The sequence below is a fragment of the Meleagris gallopavo genome, chromosome 1 (assembly GCF_905368555.1).
Source record: "Meleagris gallopavo chromosome 1, MGAL_WU_HG_1.1, whole genome shotgun sequence".
Classification (NCBI taxonomy): domain Eukaryota; kingdom Metazoa; phylum Chordata; class Aves; order Galliformes; family Phasianidae; genus Meleagris; species Meleagris gallopavo.
In genome coordinates, this window is record NC_139404.1 from 167,255,066 (window position 1) to 167,271,673 (window position 16,608).

The 16,608-nt window shown below is 39.1% G+C and overlaps 2 protein-coding genes across 10 annotated transcripts in view; one reads left to right on the forward strand and one right to left on the reverse strand.

The window, feature by feature from the left end:
- Nucleotides 1-16,608, reverse strand: part of LOC104917495 (uncharacterized) — a 71,537-nt gene that overhangs the window by 48,419 nt on the left and 6,510 nt on the right. The gene's annotated exons all lie outside the window — the stretch shown is intronic.
- The window catches only part of LOC104917492 (uncharacterized), an 86,719-nt gene that overhangs the window by 27,442 nt on the left and 42,669 nt on the right, over nucleotides 1-16,608 (forward strand). For 7 of the 8 annotated variants that reach the window (XR_014881006.1, XR_014881007.1, XR_014881005.1 and 4 more), the window contains exon 6: nucleotides 6,778-6,926. The gene's annotated coding sequence lies outside the window, so the exon portion shown is untranslated. Of the gene's footprint in view, nucleotides 1-3,298; nucleotides 3,314-6,777; nucleotides 6,927-16,608 lie in introns of those variants that run through there. The other variant, XR_014881015.1, reaches the window with a different exon arrangement.

A 16,608-nucleotide genomic window follows, 5' to 3' on the forward strand; every position in this document is an offset into this window, starting at 1 on the left:
TTTTGTAATCTTTACTAAATATTCTTTGCACAATCTGAACTCCTTGGATTTGACATAGTACAGTGAAAGGAAAGCTGAGTACATGATAAAATAGTGACATTTTGGAATTTTTCTGATGTGTACAATATGGTTCTGCAGCCTCTTCTGGTACTTACGATAGCTTACAGTAATGATAGTAACTTATGACAAAATGCATGGGTGTGGCTGAGAATATCATTTGTGATGCCAAGAAGTTTTAAACCAGTGTAATTGCAAGAATTCTGCGTAATTTTGAGTCCATTAAAAAAAAACTTTTTTTTTTTTTTTTAATGTCAGATTCATTTTCTGAGTATGAGGGTGACATTATATACAATAATTAGAAAGCAGAGCAATATTAGACCCAGAAGTAGTTATATGGAAGACGAGGTTTTGGGTTGTATAGTAACAGTGGTAAGTTTTTTATTAGAATGGATCTGCTGCAATTAATTTTATTGAATGAACCATACAACAATTATCCATGGAGTGAGAAAGAAAGACTTCTAAAAACTTTGTAAAGCCTATTAGTATTATCCTCACATTATATAAAATGGCACACATACAGTTAAATTATAGCTGCTGACGTTCTGTCCTTTTCATTAACTATTTAATGTAGTATAATAACATCCTGAAACAGACTGTTACTTAATACCTTTATCAGTTTTACAGTAGTTATGGAGCATGGTCTTATCATGAAAAATAATATAATTTTAAGATTGGCATATTATTGTTAGAGGGAAATACATCAAACTGAATTAGCATGGGAGAATCAACTTTGTTTTTGGGAGCACTATATTGGCATTACATAAGGTACAAAACTATTGCTTGCTTAACCGTACTACTAACCTAAAATATAGGGTTACAGTTTGAAAACAGAAGTATTTTTACACTCAAATTTGTGTTGGGTTTTTTAATTGCAATTTTTGGGTGACAGTGTCTCAGTAAAAATAACCAGTTAAAATCTCTCTCTCTTCAATATATGAAGAATAGTGAGGAAAGCATAGCTGGAAATACTAACCAAGCAAGACAAGCTTTTGAGCAAATAAACGAATGCAGCCATAGGGAAACATTTGCAAGAGGAGAATGATGTTAAGCGAATACTACTACACTGAGATGTGAAAATATACATAATCTAGAAACTCCTTCAGGAAATAATCATGTGAAATTAGATATTTCTGTTCATAAACACAGCTTAGGTGCATGTGGTCTTGAGAGGTGCAGTGCCACAACAAATTCCATGAAATACTTTTTGATTGCATTACAAACAAGCCTGGCTAAGGCATAAATAGAATATAACTATCTGTTTCTATATAAGGAAGATCAGGGGAGGGAGTGTAATTTATAAAAACAGCCACCCTGCAAGCAGCCCCTGCAGCTCACATGGCTGGCAGACACAGAAATAATATTATGCATGAAAACGGAAGGTCCATGAAAGCTGTGATGAAGGTTTATTTCATGTGACTCTCTATAGGGCTGGGAAGAAGGACAGTGCTATGTATATGAAAATAAGGGTGTGAAAAAGCTTAACAGAGGGTTTTGAATTATGTGCAAGAGTGTTCCCAAATAGGCTACGAGATGTTGCTAAGATAGAGAATATTTTAATGTTATATTTATTATATCCAAGATATAGGGTATTTTTTATTAATACTACTAGAAGAAGTAATGACTGCTGATTCAGTCCTGAATCTAATAGTGATCAGGAAAAAAAAAAACCTAACAAACCTAAAATGAAAACCTTAAGTATGTACAGTACTTCTAGTTCAATATATGGGTCAGAAAAACAGGAATCACGGTGAACATCACTGGCAGAAAACTGCAAGGGTTGGGAAGTAGCAGCAGAAAGTTCGTTCAGCACTAATACTGCAATAAAATAAGAATAGGGTTCCCCTGAAAACAAACATTCAGTGAAGTAAAATACAAAATACTAAACAGCTTAAAAAAAAAGAAGGAACTGGGAATGTGGGAATGCAAACTGTGAATTCGCTATTGTGCAAAGATAAAACAGATTTCCCCAGTTGAAGAGACAGCAAACAAACATGGTAACTGTAAATACGGACAGGTATCCAACAGCAGCCATGGCTCAGCTCTGTGCCGCTTCTGAGCAGGCCGAGCCCCCCTGCTGTGGCCACCAGGAGCTCAGTGGGGCCTCTCCATGCCAGCAGCTCTCTGATAACGGGAGCACCAGGCAATGCACTGAGTCTCTGCCTTTATTTTCTTAGGCATCTGTGCTAGAAAATAAAAGGGCCGTGGTGCAGCTGCAGGTGGATAGCGTGTCACAGCTCCCATTCACACAACTGGCCGTTCTGGGTGGCAGCTGTCCTTGCTGCCTGCCCAGCACAATACCCAACCCGTGCTGCTCCTGGCTGTGTCTGCACCTCAGTGCTTTTCAGCCTGGTCCAGAAGCACACCAAAAAGCACACTAACAGCTCAAAGCCGTAGGTTGTCCCATGGCAGAGCCCAAACATACATCTGGGCCCCACTCAGCCCAGTAACACAGATCAACGTTATGAACGAGGTGTACCTAGCAGTGATTACAGCTGTATAGCCTGCTCTAAGATAAAACTGCAATGGCTTGAAAGCCACTCATCTATAGTTACCTTTCAGACTATGGTTTCTTCAACAGAAATGTCAATGAATGTATAAATTTTGATGTAAAGTGACTTAAAGATAACAAAGAAAATCTGAAAATAAATCACTAAGTTAAAGTCACAGAAGGACAGCAAAAGGTAAAGCAGTTCTCACTTGACTGTATTTTTAAATGAAATTGGAAAGCTGTGTAGGTTAACAAAGATTCTTTTTGAGGAAGCAAGGTTACAATAAAAAATCACTGAATCGTAGAAGTATTAAGGTTGGAAAAGACCACTAAGATCATCTAGTTCAACCGTCAACCCAAAGAAGTTAGCATATGACTGGGTAAATAAATTTAGTTCATTAATATAAAGCATTTTGAGTCCTGTGTATGTGGAGTTCCTTCTGGGATACAAGCCTGGCATATAATGTGTTTGGTTATGGTGTTTTGTTCTTAGCGTTTTGAGAAGGATCTGATGCTGAAATGGGCATACTTCGGAGTAGTGATCTCATCCTGCACATGATGGAATAAGTGCTTTACTGAATATTTGTACAGATTTCTGAAAGGGATATGCAATAATATCTTGGGATTAATATAATCTCTGAATTACTTGGACAGTTTGCCAGTATGTGATGTAATTACTATTAGGTTCCAGGTCAAAGTTTGACCCAGTGAGGTCACCCGTTGTTTTCATTGTTGCTTCTGATTTTACAGGTTGTAGAAAGCTACGTGCGGGATACACAAAAAGAGGAAGTAACATTACATTCATGGACTATTTTAAGACCTGGGATTAACTGCTTAACTTTGAAAGCATTTTAAAAAAAAAGAGAGAGAAAACATGGCAAGTTGAACAATATTAGAACATGATCTGCTGGCATTCAGTTGAATACTGTCATTTAAGTTACTCAGATGTAGAGAGAGAAAACAATGTGCAGATTCTGCAAGGGGTTCAGCTCCTCTGGTGAGTGCTGAGGATCTCTATACTTGGCAAAATCGGCTCTTGAAATATCAATCTAACATGTAAACTCAAGAAATGTATCAGAATGGCATAGGGGTTATAAGAAGGATGTTGTCTCTTCGTATGTTACATTTGAAAATAGATGAAATTAAGGAGCTAATGATTTTTAGAGTTGTTATGCATAGTGCTGTTACAACCACACCTATAATGTTTGAGGCATTCTGGTATGAAGTGTCACAGGCAGTTCAAAGGAAAATACCTACATTCAGAACAGGGTCACCACTCTCATGAGAACTTGCTGAATTTACTAAATTCACAAACAACTTGATTTTGCTCGATTAAAATTTCTGTATGCTTGATACTGACTAAATTTATTCAGTACATAAGGGACATAAATAAATTGGGCAAAATTTTAGGATGCTGCAGATCGAAATAAAATGGCCAGAAGTTGAGAAGGAAAATTTGGGAGTAGATGTTTGGAAACAGCTTAATAGGAAACAATTCTTAATTGTAATGCTGGGAAACAAATAGACCATCTTAACAGCTATTTTTTGTCTATAAATTTGTCTATAGATTAACTAGCATAACTTATTTGGAGAAGCAGTCCTTAAGAATTGCAGAGCAAGTCCTTCAAGTCCTTAAGACTCGAGCAGCTTTTCTGGATGAACTAAGTGGCCTTACTATACTGCTGGCATCCATATGTGCAATATGGTGGGGAAATATGTTCAGCAAAATCACATCTACAGTATTAATGTCTGATTCTATGCCTTTGACTTCAGTATAGTTCTGTTTTTGCAAATAACAGAAAGTATGCATCTGTAAAGGTAAGAGAATATCAGGGTGAAGAAAGTAGATTTGCATCCACATGGATGGAGGAAAAAAAAAAAGCCGGTGTCACATGTATTACATATCTGGCTGGGAAAAAAAAAGTTCTTGCAGTGACCTTGTAATTTTGAAATGCAAATGCATTATGTAAAATTCTGTAATTTCAGTTTCAGGAAATGGCACGAAACAAACAAAATATTTGAAGCTGTCCACTTCTCTCTGAGCCTAATGTCTGAACTGTCAGAGCTGGCAGTTCCTGTTTTGAGGGAAAAAAAAAAGTCATTTTAAGACTTCTCTGAAAAGAGATTTGGAAAAATAAAGCAGATAGCACAGGTATGACTGTCTGTTGGAGAAGTGTTTGTAAACTGCTTCTCTGCTCACTGTGAGTATGTTCAGTGCTCATCACTCTTGCTTAAACAGCCACATGCTGTGGGGTTGTCTCTCTGTTCCCAGAGAAAGGGTTTTTTCCCATTGCTTTTGGGAGCTGTGGTCAGCAAGCTTCAACATGTCCAGGATGTGACTGCATCAGAAATCATCCGAGAAAGTGTGAAAAGGCTTTTTCTGACGTGGGAAATGGATGGCTATGAGCAGGAGCTGCTGGGAGCCACAGAGTTCACTGTCACAGGGAGCACACCTGGGTACTTTGGGGTCTGGATGCTTTGCAAATGGCTAAGTTAGTTAGATTACAGAGAACTACTACTAAATTTCAGGAATTCATTATGAAACTACCGTAAGAATGGATGATATGAATATTAAAAAGTAAAACCAAACGGAAGAAACCACTTCTTAGAAGAACTTTCATATGTGACTGTGGTATAGTGGTACTCGCACTCTGTGCGAGTGAAGTAGAGCAAAGAGACAGAAAATCTGGGCTACATGTTGTAGACCTTTGACCAGTTTTTCACTTTTTGTCTTTCTTTCCAAGGAAATAATTTGGAGATTCCTGGGATAAATTATCTTTGGTTAAAAAAGTAAAGAGACTAGATTCTCCAAAGGCAGGCAGCTGGAAATAAATGTGAAGAAAGACAGCCACCACAGCACTTAAAGCACTTCTTTGATCTGTTATCTTACATCCTTTGTTTTATTTTTCTTGGTCCAGAATATTTCGGCTTTATTCAGACAAAACTCATACTGAAAACAGTGCAGAATGTGACACGCGTTTACCACAAACTAGTAACTCTGTAAACATCAAAAGGGACTCCACTGAATATTTCAGCTAGCAGCATCCTTCTACCTCTGATTCAGAAGGCACTAAGATCTGCTTTGAGGCAAGGGAGGGGGATGTGGGCTTTGAGTCAAACCTTCCTTCTGTTTATGCCTGATTCTCAAAGCAAAAAATACTTAAGCTTCTCTGTCCATCTGTGTGGCTGCTCGTTTATTAAGAATGTTATCATTCTTGTTTTAGGCATTACACCTAAAAGTTAAGTATTGCTAAACAGAAGGCATACAAAATCCCTGTTTTATCCACTACTTGAAAGGAAAAAAAAATGAGAACAAGTAAATCGTTCAAAGAGAATTAACTGTCATTACTGATTTCCAAAAAGGTGACTGAAAAAATGGACAGGTGTTTTGTTTCAAGGCTCTGCGGGGCCTTCTGCTCTACAACACCACAAAACTCCAGAGGATATTGATAGCATGTACTTGTACAGATGAAACAAAATCAATCAAGCAAGCAAACAAGAAACACTTGAGCAAGATGGCCAGAAAAAAAAAGAAAAAAGGAAATCAAATTGCATCGCTGTGTTAAAATAAAATCTAGAAAAGGGAAATGATTTCAATGTCCAGGTAAAAGAGAATCTGTAGGAGAACACATGAGTGAAAAGGCTTTTGCAGACCGAGGTTTATAAGGCGCGGTTTGAAAAAGCTGTGTTTGTTTAGTCTACAGAAGAAAGGACTGAGGGGAAAATAAAAGAATCTGACATCTGAAGATTATTGTGAAGAAGACAGTCATCGATTGTCTTTTGTAGCCTGTCATGGAGGGACAAGAAAAGATTATCTTAATTTACAGCAAAGAAGAACGGGCCACATATCTGTGAAACACTTCTGAGTCCAAGGATGGGTAAAGATTGGAACTGTACTATCCAGAGATGCTGGAGCATCCTCCTCACTGGCAATTTAGAACACCTTAAGCAATGAGTTTCTGTCATCACAGTGCTCTTACATTTATCTTCTTTCCTAACTCCATTAGCTCCACTGAACTCAATAAATAATCTGGAATTTAATAAGTAATTTGAAAATAAATTATGAAATGCGGAAATGAAATTAGCTAATCTGAATGCATGATAAATCATTAAAAACACAGGCATCTTTTTATCAACAGAGGTATTTTTGTATTTTGTATGCCTTTTTGTATTTTAATTTTCACCGATTTTAACTTTGAACTTCATATGCATGTACTCTGTATTTGCAGGTCATGGACAAGGATAAAAGTTCACCTATCTGTGCAAGCGGCGCTGGTACCCTGACTGCACGATGTGACCCTGCACACAGGAGGCTGTGTGCCTTTGTTCCAGCACCAGCAATGCACTTTTCCCTTGACTTCCAGCACATGCTCCTCAGGTATGTATAGCTTTGTTGATATTATGGGGAAATATACTGCATTCAAAACACATGTAGTTTCTTTTAAGTCATAAATAGATAACTAGAGTGTATTACTTTACAGCGTATCTGAAAAAGTCTGACTCCTAAGCAAAACCAGAACTTTGATGATCAATTTTACTTTCTGTGGTTAGCAGCCTATTTTTTGCTGTGATAAGTGAAGTCTGTTAGTAATAAAAATGAAACCTAGTATCTGTGCTGTCATAATGGAACCCCAAAGTGAAATTAGTTAGTGATATTAGAAAGTATCGCTTGTATTTGTGCTCCAAACCTCAATTTATTTTATTTTCCTGTACTCAAAAACATTAAAGAACATATATGGATCATGTTACTGACATTCATGGCCTTGATTATAATGTGAATCATTTACATGTATGCTTTCGGTAGAACATAAAATACATGACACAGAAGAGCAAGGATACTGGAGGGATGAGGTTCATTTGCCTGTTCAGAATCCTGACAATGTTCAGACTGCTCAGAATCCTGATGAGCACTTGAAACTCAATTTGAAGGAAAACGAGAAAAGCCTTTAATTATATTTATTATTGTGATAAATAGTAAAAATGCAGATCTGTTCACTGCTTGAGAATTTCTGTGTTCATCCCAAACAACAGTTAAAGTCTTCAAATTGAAGTGCTCGTCTTGCAGTGATAGTTCTTGTATTTGGTCTGTGGCAGCAAAGACTGTGAATGTGTGAAAATGGGTATTTTTTGTACCTGCATTCAAACTGTGTGAGAAACCTTTCAATTCTTAGTAACAGCTGTATTAAAAACGTGAATAGCATACAGAGACTCAAATGATTTTACTGCTTAGTTAACCTCCCAGAGAGGAAGGCTTAAGTAAGAAAGTAAGAGAAGAAGCAACCCTTCACTTTTGCAGGCCTGTCTTGTTATCCTGCTTTAAAACCAAGAAGCTCCAGTGTAACGTTCCTCTTTTGTACGGCACGTGAGTCATCTAGACTGGACCAGAACTTGGCTTAAGGAGTTTTTAAAGTAGAAGACATCTACTTAAGTTATTTGAGAACTGACTTAGAAGAAGACCACTATAGTCTCAAAGCCTTTAAAACACAAAGCAGTCCAGACAAAGATTGTCGTCAATGTGATGTATGTAATTTTAGGAGTCTTATTTACCAACAGTAATTGACTGCATTAAAAGTTTGTTTGCTACAGGCAAAGTATGTCCTATGTTAGAATTCCCACAGCACTGTGGAACAAGAATATAAATTACATACCACTGCTCCTTTATATTAATATAGTTTAGAAGAAAACCAGTTTTCTTCAGAGAAGCTTTGGGAAGAACACGTCTAGCAAATAACCTCAGAACGTTTAATTCACACTTTTTAGTTTTTCTCATGAAAATCAAAGTAGTAGCTTGTGATCCAAGATGTTTCGTGAAGAGAGAATGATGTGAATTTTGGATGATGAATAGAACAAATAGAGAAAAATGCCAAACTACTAAGTCTTCTTTTACTTCAAATCAAAATCTAAGCTTGCCCACTTCTCAGAACTTGCTTTTCAAAGTGTGCATAAAGTCTCTAATTTTAGTAATTGAATATTCACATTTATAGTTCGAAGTTATAAAATATTAACTGTATTTTCAACATTCCCATGTAATATTTTATCAATCAGTTAGTATTATTTTTTCAGACTAAAGAAAAGATTTCGTTAACCGGAGGTCATTTATTAGGAAGAGAAATGTAGTTTCTCCACGTGTCTTCAGGAGCCCAGTGAGGTGATTAAGAAAATCAATGCCCAGCAAGGTGTCTGTAATCTACTTCAGATGATATGACTCTCAAGAAAAAAAAAAAACCTACAACTAATAGTATAGAATGCTCTAACTGCTATTTCAAAGGTACCAATGAATGTGTCACTTAACGACTTTGAAAACATTTCTTATGGATTAAATAAAGATATTTAGAAGCAGTAAGAATTACTAAGGGGCTGCTGAGAAGAAAAAGAATATATGCTGTTTGACTGAGTGAGGTGAACAACCATACACAATTAAACTGGAACGATGTGATAGAGAACAGAAGATTTTTTTAATCGAAGATGGACTGACTGATACAAGGAAAGTATACCAAGAGAGTGATGAGGTGCTGGCACAGGCTGCCCAGAGAGGACCTGCCATCCCTGGAGGTGTTCAAGGTCAGGCTGGATGGGGCCTGGGCAGCCTAGTCTAGTATTAGATATGGAAGTTGGTGGCCTTGCATGCAGCAGAGAGGTTGGAGCTTGATGATCCTCGAGGTCTCTTCCAACCCAAGCCGTTCTATGATTCTATGGTTCTATAGTTCTATAGAGAACGTATAATTGAAAGGTGGGATAGAATTGGGAAAACATGGTGTGCAGTTGTTTTGAGTTATTCTGTCTTAAATATTCTGTCTTCAATATTATTTTAAAGAGATGGTAATCTGGTTACTTAGCATAATCAAAATTAGACTGACCAAAGTGCTATAAACTGTACTTCAGAAAGACAGTCCCATGGCCAATTTTGAGGAATAAGTTAAGAGAAGGTCAAAATTAAGAAAATATTTTCTCTGGAGTATTAGAGTTTGTAGGTAGTTCTGGGCTCTCCATACTTACACTGTGATACACAGGAACAGTAATAAAGAGAAGGATGCTTTCTTAGTGTAGTTTGCATGCATATTAACTTATGTAGCCTAGCTTTCCATCTAAGTTGGCCAAAGCTCAGAAAATTATTTTAATTGCCCAATTTTTATGAAGCATGCAAATAACTCAGCTGGGGTGCTTTTGGCTTCTTGAGTGGTTGAGTAGATAGAGTTCAGTGCTGGTGTGTATGTGCCCTGTGAGTACAAGGACAATTTGGACGAGCAGAGTCTAATTATTAGACAGTATCAGTGGATTACTTGAAGCGCCTTCATGCTCTCTGTCCTCGGGGCAATAAACAGTGCTGTGAGTACAAACATTCATGATTTCATTATTTCCATCATACCACAAAGGTGGAAACAGTGCAATATAAGTACTGTGTGATTCATTTAACTTTTATGTGTAATATTGCAATTAATTTCATGCAGTAAATTAGGTCTCCTACTGACTATTAAGAAATATGGTTTAAATTAATATACCAGATATGTCTCCTTCTATAGAGATAAGAGAGTCATGAGTTACTGAGGTTTAATATTTTCCCTAGCGTGATTCTTCAGATCCTATTTATGACACGAGGAAACAGACAGTGGGGGAAGGAGGGAGGGGATTTCCCTAGGGGGGAAAAAAAAAAATCAGTTTATTTCTAAATTCCATGAATAAAGCTACAGTTATGCTTTAAGACAGTGTCTCATACTAAGAATCACTAAGCTGTGATTCTGGGCTTCTAGGCCACACTTGTGCCCACAGCCCACCGACAGGGAAGTTGGCCGGAGGACTGCGGTTCCAAGCACAAGCACATGCACATAGCAAGGGATGAAAGAGTCACCAGCAATATGGTGGTTCTTTGATTCGTGTATTTTAAAGTCCATGGCCTGAAAAGAACTATTTTATTTTCTGGATGCTCCCTGCAGGGACCTTGATAGTGACTGGCTTTGTGTTAAGTGCCTGATGTATTTAGAGTCCTGATAGCAGTGATCACTTCCGTAGTGTCTGTGCTGTCCACAGAGCTGTGTGACTTGCTCTTGTGCCTTCTCTATCCCTTATTCCCTGAAAAGCTATCCAGTCAGAAACAACAAACACCAGAAACAGATTTCCTTTTACAACAGATTGCAGGAGCAAATGTGCCACCACGGATTGCTAACAGAAGCTGCTGTACCTACCACTTTCCTTACAGAAAGGGTGAGTGGCTAGCCCTATGCTGTGAGCCATCAGTACTGTGACACTTCCATTTGCTATTTCAAATTTGGACTGATGTTGGATCCGTGATTTCCTCACCAATCCCTAATTCTCAAGATCAGCCTGCAAAGTGTCCTTTATACACGGGTCCACACAGCAGATTCCTAATTCTACAGAGAGCAACCCTTCACAAATCGTTCTCATGAACCAAGAGACATTTATTTTGTTCTGGTGTTCTTCCTGCCTCTCTCCCAAAAGCAATTGTCTTAGAAGATAATAAACTGAAGTGTAGTGCCACAACAGGTGATTGGCTCAGGTCACACGGGTCAAAAACCATAGAATCAATGGTTCCAGACCTAAAAAAACAGCAACACTGATTTGAAACACATGGTTACAGGGTTGCTGAACAGCAACAAGTCAGTTAAACTTGCTCCCAAGCATCTGTTAAGCTCACTGAAAGCATTTTAGCATTTATAGTCTCTCACAAGGCATACTATACTTTGTCTACATTCTGCACAAAGTTGACCTGTTGCTGTCCAGCACCAAATCAAATGGTGTGGCACATGAAGAAGTCCTCTCCTCATGAAAGTTGGGGCAAACCAATCATTGGTCCTCGGTATGGAGTCGTCTTCCTACTGAATGTGACTGTAGCCTGTTCAGATACAGGGATTTGCTCACATTGAAAGTCTCTGTGATGCCTGGGGGATGTTCTCTGTGTATCACTGAGGCAGGATCCAATACCTTGAACCAGAAGTACACTAGGTTTTGTTTTTCAGAGGCTTGCTGAACAAGTGCTGATAGTCAAAGTGATAACCAATGATATGTTTTGTCAACGAGCCAGTGAGAGGTAAGATTGTTCAGTAACTTTCACCTGACACACACCAGAGAACTTTTGGGGTTTATTGTTAAGAGGTTCTGACCCTTCCTGACCTTCAGTCCATCTAACCCCCATAACGGGGAGCCAACAACAGTGACTGGTCTTCCAGAGGAACCATTTTCAAATGGGAAATCCTAAATGGGCACTCATTCATGACAGGAGTAGGTGCCCCATTCTACCAGGAGCGACACTGACAGTTCCAGGAAAAATGCTCTGCTCACCTGCCTAGGAACATGAGTTGTGGATGCCTTTCCCTTTTACCTTTCCTTGTGTTATGTGAAACATTCAGCACTGTCTCTGTACCTGCTTAGCCAAACATATTCTTCTGAAGAGATAATCAGATCCTGCAGCTAAACCCAGGATGGCTGTAACTGGGTCTGGGTGTTGCCAGTGTGAAATTTACTGACAAACTGTTTCACCACAGTACAGAATATTTTGTCTTACACAGAGTACCTTTCACTAAAGTTACTTTTAACCTAAATTAGTAGACTTTCCATCCATGTATCTTAGCATCATCAGCATTTCCCCTATCTCTGCACAGTAGTACTGTGCTGTTTAAGAACTTTGACATTACCTGGAGTTCTACGGAATGTCTCTGTACTGGGATGCAATATATCTTACCTTGCAGTAAGGTTTCTGAACAGACTGTTCGTATTTTTACCTAAGAATGAAAATGGGTCCCACTTATGCATCTTAATATTTTCTCACCAATAGAAACTGGACCTTCCTGTCTGCTTGAGAGATATTCCTGTGCCTTGTAAAACACGTAGCAAGGAAAATGAGAATATATTCCATGAATCTCCTATGGAAATACTAGGAAGTTCTCACAAGCTTCTGCTGTTTTAATTATTGTCAGCTCTGCCTGATTAAGGTCTGCTGCCAAACTCCAGAAACAAAGTCTTGCTCCCTTAGAGAAAAGCTTGAACTACTTCAGGTTTTTACTTCAACTTTCAGCTAAAGTTTACACTGATTCCTTGAGCTTTAATTCTTCTTTACTTCTTTAAAGTGATATTCTTAGAATCGGGCTGATTTCTGTGGAATAGCAAATTTTCTTCTCTTTATTTCCACTCCCTAATATTCTTTTAGATTCTGCTTGCAGAAAGACCAGCAGGGCTTTAAGAGCGCAATATGCATGACTGCATCTTTTCCTCCAGTGCATCATCCCTAACAGTGGGAAAGAGTGGCTCTCCCCAAGTGTGCTCGGTGGAGCTTCCAGTTCCCTGGGATCTTGGAAGGCCTTCTGTACAAGAGCAGCTCCAGCATCTGCCACAGAGAGTGGGCTGAGCAGTGGCCGAGAGCTAAGAAGAAAAAGGTTTCCAGCACAGAGACTACTTCAGTCTTTAAATGCCCCTCCGATGCTTCTTCAAAATAGCAATAAATGTTTTAAAATGCCACATGAAAAGGATGGACAGAGATCAACTTTCTGCCTTCACTATCAATACAGGAATGAGGATGCATCAGATGAAGCTGGCAGTAGGCAAGTTCAAAGCAAATAGTATAAAAAATCGCATTATTTTATATGCACGTGGGTAGTATACTTGTGACATTCTTTGCCTTAAGATAGTACAGATAGTACAAATAGCTCATGTGGATCCAAGGAAGGGCTGCAGAAGAACGTGGAGAAGGGATCTATTGAAGGTCACTGAGCAGACAGATCAAGCCAGGGACACACCCAACCTAAAAACTGGGTACTGGCACCATGGGCAATGTCAAGTGTGCTGGTCCTGGTCCTGCTGCTCACTTGGCTAGGAACTGGCCTATGCCTGCTGTCAGAAGTGGGTTAATGGACAGCCCAACCTCTCTTCCATTCTAAAATACAGTTGATTTGTGAGCCTCTCCTAGCCCAATCTTACAGCAATGAAACAATACTTTCAGGACCATTCTAAAATTCAACCAATGAGAGCCAACCCGAGTCAACAATTTTGTAACGTGTTAGTGAAATGCCTCTACCTTCTCTCTTTTTTGCTTAATCTTGGCTTTACCTAAACCAAAATTGCTCTCTTTAGAAACTTGCTGTTACCACCGTAATTTTGACCAGTGATTTTTCTTCTTCCTTACGCTTGCTTTCAGCTTTCTCTGCTACAACAAAGGAAATCTTTCAGTCCACCAAAACAAAACAAAACAAAACAACAACAAAAAAACACCAAAAAACAAACAACAACAACAACAAAACCAAAATTCGGAAAATTCATGGGATAGCTTGGTTTCCAACACAGTAATCTGAGAGCAGAAATTACATTCTGATCCATATTAAGCAAATCAGTTGAATCCACAGATCTGTAATGCCGATCTGTAAGGCACAATTCAAAACTGAGCAGGCCAGTATCCCAGTCTTTGGACCTTGTCAGTAATCATTTTCTTCCTTTCCACTTGAGAAGTGGTCCTGGTGCTAGGTTTATGCTCCAGCGTCACGCAGGAAGGAAATTAAATGAGAAGCCTCTATCTTTAGCAGAGCTTAATGCCATTATTGCTTACATTCAGTTCCCTGGTCTCTCCAACTGCCAGTCCATGGGCCTGGGTGCGTGCAGCTGGAACTCAAGGGTAAGGGGAACTGGAGGGGATGGAGGATCTGGGGCCCTTTGTGGCATCCTCCCACGCTCTGCCTCCTGGCGCTGCTAAACCTGCACTTGAACAGCCAGCGCTTTACTGAAAAAAAAAAAAAAAAAGCAAAAAGCTTCTCCTGTTTGGCTTTACTTTTAACACCTCAGGTGTTGAGCAAATTAAGGCAAACCTCTCTGCCAGGGCTCTGTCTCTTTAACTTCATGCGTACACCAGCAGGCACAGTAGGAACCCGTTCTGTTCTGAACGCTCCATAGCGTAAGTGGCTGATAAATCAGAAAGGAGGGAATCCACATTTTCTATTGCTTCTGTGGCCTACTGGAATGATTAATATAAGTTTAATGAGTTATACATGTATACTTTATTTTATTTAAATTAAATGTTTCTTTTTTTAACAAGACCACTTAAAATTAAATATGGAAGTAGGGCAGCCTGTTCTAAGGTTACATTTACTGTAGGTATTTTAAAATAACACAATAAAAGTGCTACACGACACATTTTTTGACGCCAGATTTTTAGAGCAAGTCAAACCACTGAAGGGGTGGGAGTCGCTGCCAGAGCGCTTGGAACTATAACCCACAGAATGCTGAAGCTGCTTCCGATAGCTTTTTCTTCTTTTAATGTACTCGTTTACTTTACGTTCAAAGTGGAAGGCCTCACTGAGAGATGAAAAAGCAGGCAATCTCCTAATTTTCTTTCTCATCGAGCCCACGAGTGAAGACTGCGAGAGGATGAGATGTACCAGCTCTAAAGTCTTGAAGGTCGTGCTGACCAGAAACAATCACTGCAGTGCTAGCAGTGATTAGTCCTTGCTGAATAAATCAGCTTGCAGTGCACTATGTTCTGATCAGGGTATTCTTTTTCTTACACTTTATGTACATCTATGGTTATTTAAACTGATAAAAAATGTAGTGCTCTTTTGCTACATTTTAATTGAGTTCCGCTTTCCATCTACACGGAGTTTACAAATTGAAATTGGAAAGCTTAATCACGTAGTAAAGAAAACCCTCTTTTCTATCATACCATCATACCCCCATTTCTATCATACCATCATATCAACCTCTATTTTCTATCGTAAAATGTAAAAATTAAGGATCAGAGGTTTGCTTTATAGGAGATTAAGTAAAAATTGTATAGCGAGGGAATAACAATCCCGATGACAAAAAGAATCGTGCTTTGTGAGTGGCTGTTTAACTGAATAAGGGCCTTGAACACTGAAATAAAATAACGCAAATATAAAACCATCCCCAAATAAGTGGAATGAAGTAGGGTCCTTTTCTGTTTGGAGAGGTAGTAAAAAAGGATCATTTAACTCAGAGGCACAAAGCGATGCACCCAGGCAGCTGCTGCTCGTGCTGGGGCAGCAGCACCCGTGGCCTCTGCCTCCAGGGTGCTGCAGCCACTTACAGAGAGTAAATGGAGGTGCTGGGACCTGGCCAGGGGGCAAGGTAGAAGGTGACCTGAGGTTAAATGACCCTGACAGTCAAGTGTGCTGCCTTGACAAAGCGCAGTGGCTTGACAATTGCTCGAGGCTTGCAAAACATCGCGTTATCGTGTTCATGCTGTATCCACTGATAGAGATTGTTTTCCTTGTACGTGCTGGGTATTTCTAACTCCGCCGAACCTACTGATGTGTGAAAACAGAGATAAGTTCCAACTGGAGGCCTCCAGCTTGAAAGTCTGAAACTTGGAGCGTCGGCGTTGTCTGACTTATTCCTTTGGGCTAGCGGCCTCTGTCTTTAAGTGAGGAGCCGATCCATGCCCAGCATCTACACTGCTCTTTGAAATGCTTTTTTATTTTTTATTTTTTGAATGGTGCCTTTGTTAGAGCTGGAGAAGTTGCAGTGAAAGAATATCTCAGTTTTGTGCTCGATGAATGCCTTTGTATTAATTCTTTCCTTGCATAGGTTTGAGCAGTAGGGCTGGTGGGTACATTAACAACTTGCAGTGGGGCACTGCACGCTCATAGCTCAGTATTAAAGGCAAATGTAGAAGCTCAGCATTGAGTACATATTTTGGAAGAACTTATTTTTTTTTCCTCTGTGCTGTAACAGAACTTCCTTTTGAAGTGCTGTCTGCCGTTACTATTTCTTCCCCATTCAGCAGAAGTTTTAGTGACAGTGTAAACACCAGCCTCTTTCAGCTGAAGATTTTGCTTTCCATAAAAGAAAGTATTCCTTTTTCTGCAAAGTGCCTGAAATAATCTTATCTGCCTATATTTTTGCTTATATCTAAACATTTGCTTAAGTATCAAGGAGCTTCTCAGTGCAAGGAAAGATGCAGAAATACGTAAAAGGTAATAGGATTTTTTAAAATAGATTTGTAAAATAAAAACAAGGAAGGGGGAAGCAGCATGCAACCTACAGCAGACGTGGGCCGCAGTGGTTAGGGAGGTGTGTGCCTGTGCTGAGGACAACTGCAAACTGCC